Source organism: Oryctolagus cuniculus, chromosome 11 (genome assembly GCF_964237555.1).
Source record: "Oryctolagus cuniculus chromosome 11, mOryCun1.1, whole genome shotgun sequence".
Taxonomy (NCBI): Eukaryota; Metazoa; Chordata; class Mammalia; order Lagomorpha; family Leporidae; genus Oryctolagus; species Oryctolagus cuniculus.
Window position 1 is genome coordinate 56,042,355 of NC_091442.1, and position 6,012 is coordinate 56,048,366.

Below are 6,012 nucleotides of genomic sequence, written 5' to 3' on the forward strand. Positions count from 1 at the left end.
TCCTGCCATCGGATCAGCCCGGTGCGCCGGCTGCAGCGGCGGCCATTGGAGGGTGAACCAACGGCAAAGGAAGACCTTTCTCTCTCTGTCTCTCTCTCTCACTGTCCACTCTGCCTGTCAAAAATTAAAAAAAAAAAAAAAAAAAAAAAGAGAGAGAGAGAGGTCTTCTACTCACTGGTTCACTCCCCAAATGGCCACAACAGCTGGGTCTGGGCCAGACCAAAGCCAGGAGCTAGGAGCTTCTTCCAGGTCTCCCACATGGGTGCAGGGGCCCAAGCACTTGGACCAGCTTCCACTGCTTTTCCCAGGCTGCTAGCAGGGAGTTGGATCAGAAGTGGAGCAGCTGGAACAGAAACCAGCACCCATGTGGGATGCTGGCACTGCAGGTTGTAGCTCAATCCATTAGTCAATTTATTCGAAAGGCAGAGTGACAGAGGGAGGGACAGAGAGATCTTTCATCCTCTGGGTCACTTCCCAACAGCTAGGTCTGGGCTAGGCTGAAGCCAGGAGACAGGAACTCCATCCGGGTCTCCCACATGGGTGGCAGGGGTCCAAACATGTGGGCCATCTTCTGCTGCCCTCCCAGGTGCATTAGCAGGAAGTTGGATGGGAAGTGGAGCAGCCTGGACCTGACGTGGCACAGCTTTCCTTAGTGCTAGTGCTGGGTTTCGCAGAAGTCCTGCAATGCCCCCCTCACCCCTGCACACATCTGTGCTCTCTGGAGGATGATCCCCAGGCAGTGCTGTCCCCGAGCTGCCTGTCCCAGTCACAAAGGCCCTGCCTTGTGGCCAGCCCTTTGCTAGGCACTGAGTGTGTATGTGGTGAATCACGAAGGGTGCTGCTCCCACCCCACAGGGCTCACGTGGCCTGGGACGTGCATTTCTCTCTTCCAACAAAGGTGCACTGAAAACCTACTGCATGCCAGCCACTCTGCTGGCCACTCAAGATGGGAGGCAGATAATGACCATTAAACACAACGGCCACTAAACAGAATCCATAAGCAAACGGTGGGGAGTGTTAGACGCCGGCAAGGGGCCTGGCAGCGGGGAGAGCCAGGGACTCGAGATGACGTGGGGTGGTCCCGGGAAATCGCTCTTCCATGGACACGGGGATCAGGTCTCAGCTGAGCGGTGCAGCCGGTTCTCCCTGCAAGACGGCTGACCATACGGAGGCGCCTGGCAGAAGATCACGAGAGGCAGCCCCCCAGAAAACCAGTCCAGGCCAGCAGGCCCCTGCTGGGAGAGACAGGGTGCCGGTCAGCGCTGGGAGGGACAGGATGCAAGTCCTCATCAGCATGGGGTCCGAAGAGGGTGTGAGCATGAGCCACACAAAAGGCCAGCTGGGGCGGGGGCGGGCATCAGCATGGGGCACAGCGGGTTAAGCCTTGCAGTGCCAGCGTCCCATATCCGAGTGCTTATTCGAGTCCCAGCCACTCCGCTTTTGATCCAGCTCCCTGCTAATGCGCCTGGGAAGGCAACAAACAAAGCAGCAGAGGATGGCCCCAGTGCTTGGGCCCCTGCCACCCTTGTGGGAGACCCAGAAGAAGCTCCTGGCTCCTGGCTTCAGCCTGGCCCAGTGTCAGCCCTGGTGGCTATTTGGGGAGTGAGTCAGTAGATAGACAATATCTCTTTCTTCATCTCTCTCTCTCTCTCTCTCTCTCTCTCTCTCTAATAAATAAAACAAACAGAAGGGAACTGGGCTCTGGGCTCTGTGTCCCTGGATCCTCTGCCTGCAGGAAGACATCAGTCCCGAGCGAGGGGCCCAGGTGGGGCATCCCTCGCCCTGTCGAAAGCCGCCATCCCTGAACGAGAGATGCCTGGCTCGCTCCTTTCCAGCCTCTCCCAAGCCCCGCTTAGTCTGCATCTCTGCAGGGGTTTGCAGGGGACAGGGCTTTAGGGTGAGACAGGGGTTGAGCTTTACCTTGGGATATTTCTCGTAGCAAAGCAATAGGGATAATTTTGTTATTTATTTATTAAGATTTATTAATTTGAAATGCAGAGAGAGAGAGAGAGATTTTCCATCCACTGGTTCACTCCCCAAATGGCTGCAATGGCTGGGGCTGGGCAAGCCAGGAGCCAGGAGCTTCATCCTGGTCTCCCACGTGGGTGTAGAGGCCCAAGCACTGGGGCCATCCTCTGCTGCTTTCCCAGGTGCATTAGCAAGGAGCTGGATCGGAAGTGGCGCAGCTGGATTTCCAACCAGCACCCACATGGGATGCCGGCGTCGCAGACAGCAGCGTTACCCTCTACACCGCAGGGCCAGCAGCTCCTTTTAATTCCATTTTCTGTGGCCGCTCTGAAGTACCCTGGAAGGCAGTGTAATGCTGAAGGTGCCTTCTCAAGTCGCACAGGCGCCCCAGAGGTTGTGATGAGCCTCCCGGGGGCTGGGCCACCCTGAATCCAGCTCACGGGTCCCTGTGAAGAGAGATTCAGCTGCCCAGGGTGGAATGGGTGGTGGACAGGCGGGAGAAGACAGCAACCCCACAAATGGCCTGGGATGAGGCCCCGTCTGCAGGTAGGACAGGAAGTCCCTGGCAGAGCCAGAGCGTCCTGGCTGCAGAGTCCGGCTTGGGAAGAAACCCGAGACGCTGCACCTGCTGTCATTACCCCTGCTGTCAGCCAGCTCCCAGTTCCCAGGGCGCTTAGGCGACTGACCTGGCTACAATCCCGGGAGGTATGCGAGGCAGTGGGTATTACTGGCTCCGACACTGAGATCCACAGCGAACATGTGATTTGTCTGAGGTCACGGAGCTGGAAGTTACAGCAGGAAACCTCAGCTCGGGTTCCCAGTCCCCAGCGTTTCCCTTTGTGTGTTGAATGGTGTAGAACAACTTGCAGAGTTCTGAGGCCAAGGCTCTGTGCTGGGGTGGGGTGGGCTGGGGGACGGGGACACAGGGCAAACGTTCCAAAAGTCCTCTAGGCGATTCCCGTAGGCAGCCGAAACTGAGAGCAAGACCCACGGGGTACTTGGGGTCAGCACCGTGGCCTTCCTTCCTGGTGCAGGTCACGGCTGGGCCTGTTTTAGCAACGCTAGGCAGTGCCTGAGGCCTCTGGGGAAATTCTCCTTGTTCCCCAGTGCAGTGAGGCCACCGCTTAAGGGGGGGCATTTTGTCCCCCAAGTGCCAAAGGAAGAAATTAGTTATCCCTGTATTATAAACCCAGTCACTTGGCCCACATCATACCTGCCCCCTTTCATCCAGCCCCTGTCTGTATGCAGGCCAGCACGGAAAAGTTAATAAGTGGTGCTGGACCCATATATTGGCACCAGTTCCTATCCCAGCTGCTCCACTTTCCATCCAGCTCCCTGCTATTGGCCTGGGAAAATCAACGGAAGATGGCCCACGTGCTTGGGCCCCTGCACCCATGTGGGAGACCCGGAAGAAGCTCCTGGCTCCTGGCTTCGGATCTGCGCAGCTTCGGCTGTTACAGCCATCTGGGGAGTGAACCAGTGGAGGGAAGACCTCTCTCCCTCTGCCTCTTCCTCTCCCTCTCTGTAACTCCACCTTTCAAATAAATAAATAAATCTTTAAAAAAAAAAAAAAAAAAAGAAGAGGGGCCCGCATTGTGGTGCAATAGGTTAATCCTCCACCTGCAGTGCTGGCATCCCATATGGGTGCTGGTTCAAGTCCCGGTTACTCCTCTTCCAATCCAGCTCTCTGATATGGCCTGAGAAAGCAGTAGAAGATGGCCCAAGTGCTTGGGCCTCTGCATCCGCATGGGAGACCTGGAAGAAGCTCCTGGCTCCTGGCTTCAGATCAGCTCAGCTCTGGCCGTTGCGGCCATTTGGGGAGTGAACCAGCAATGGAAGACCTCTCTCTCACTGTCTGTAACTCTACCTCTCAAATAAATAAATAAATAAATAAATAAAAATCTTTAAAAAAAAAAAAACAGGAGAAAAAGAAAGCGTGGATATTATGGGGAAAATAGAGCAAGATTTGGGGAAACAGGAATTGAGGACATTTGAGTTTCTTGTTACCACTATAATAAACCATCACAAATTTAGCAGCTTAAAGCAACACATATTTGCCATGTTAGAGTTTGCGATGCCGGAAGTTCCATCAAGGTGTGGGCAGGGCTGAGGTTTTGGGGGCATTGGTTTCCTTATCTTTTTCAGCTTCTAGGGGCATACAACTTCTGTTGGCTGTGGTCCCATCTTCAAAGCCAACATCATCTCATCACAAGTTCCGAGCTCTCCCTCTCTCCCTTTCTCCTCCTCCTCCACCTCCTCCTCCTCCTCCTCCTTTTTCTGCTCACTCCCTGTCCCCCTCTCTGTCTCTGATTTCTGCTTGTGTGGTCATCCCACCTCCCCTGACTTCTGACCCTCCTACCTCCTTCTCAATAAGGATCCCCTGGATTGCTTTGGATCCACCCAATCTCCCGATCCCTAAGCCACATAGCACGGCCTCTTTTGTAGATCGGGTAACATGTTCTCAGGCTCTGGGATAAGGAAATGGACCTCTAGGGTGGCGGGGAGCATTGTTCCATCTGCAGAGGAAGGGAGGGGCCGGGGGCAGTTGTAAGTAGGGCTCTCTGGGACCAAGGTGACATTTGAGACGAGACTGAAGGAGGCAAGGGCATCAGCCTGGCACACCCTGGGGAGCTACGTTTAGGAAGGAACCTGCCCAGGGTGCGGAAGCTGCACCCCTCTGCCTCTGCCTCTACCTCCTTTCTTTTTTTTTTTTTAATATTTATTTATTTATTTGAGAGGTAGAGTTACAGACAGTGAGAGGGAGAGATGAGAGGCAGAGATAGAGAGAAAGGTCTTCCTTCCGTTGCTTCATTCCCCAAATGGCTGCAACGGCCAGAGCTCAGTGGATCTGAAGCCAGGAGCTGGGAGCCTCCTCTGGGTCTCCCACATGGGTCCAGGGAACCAAGCACTTGGGCCATCTTCTAGTGCTTTTCCAGGCCACAGTAGAGAGCTGGATTGGAAGAGGAGCTGCCGGAACTCGAACCGGCGCCCACACGGGATACCAGCGCTGCAGGTGGAGGATTAACCCACTGCACCTCAGCGCCGGCCTCACCCCTATCTTTCGATCTCTCCTTGTGTGTGCTTCATGTCCCCTTGGGACCCCCAGGACATTGGGAAAGAGTGCCTCACCCACACCACTGCACCCCTGGGACCCTCCCACCTCTGCCTGCTCTGCTTCCTCCGAAGCCCTTCAAGCCTGGACTGTCCTCAGCATTCCCTCTCCAGGGGCCACCTCATTGTCATCCCCTAACTCTCGCATCACCTCTGGGCTGTTGTCTCCATGTTCACGTGCAGCCCTGCCTGGTCTCTCTTACCCTTTAGAACCTTAGTTTGCAACTTCCGTTGTTTCCTTGTGCCATGTGGCACACTCAGCTGTCTATGCCAGTGCCTGGAAGAAAGGCACCTGTTTCACTCATCTTTGGGTCACCCAAAATTGATGATAATAATGGCAAAATCTTAACCATGGTTATAACCCTAATAACCACACTTAGAGCACTTCCCGTGTGCCAGGCTCTCTACCTGCCCAGTGAGGCCTCCACACCTGCAGATTCCCCGTCTGTGGATCCAATCACCTGTAGATCAAAATAAACTGCGTTGGGGCCAGCGCCATGGCACAGTGGGTTAATCCTCCGCCTGCAGCACCAGCTTCCCATGTGGTCACCGGTTCTAGTCCCGGCTGGTCCTCTTCCTATCCAGCTCTATGCTATGGCCTGGGGAAGCAGTAGAAGATGGCCCAAGTCCTTGGGCCTCTGCACCCGCATGGGAGACCGGGAAGAGCCACCTGGCTCCTGGCTTCGGATTGTTACAGCTCCAGCCATTGCGGCCATCTGGGGAGTGAACCAATGGAAGGAAGACCTTTCTCTCTGTCTCTCCCTCTCACTGTCTGTAACTCTACTTCTCAAATAAATAATAAAATCTTAAAAATAAATAGATAAATAAGCTGCATCTACACTGGACGTGTATAGACGCCTTTATCTTGTCCTTGCTTCCTCCCCAGTACAGCCTCATGGCTACTTACACCACATGGCCACTGGCTTTGATATT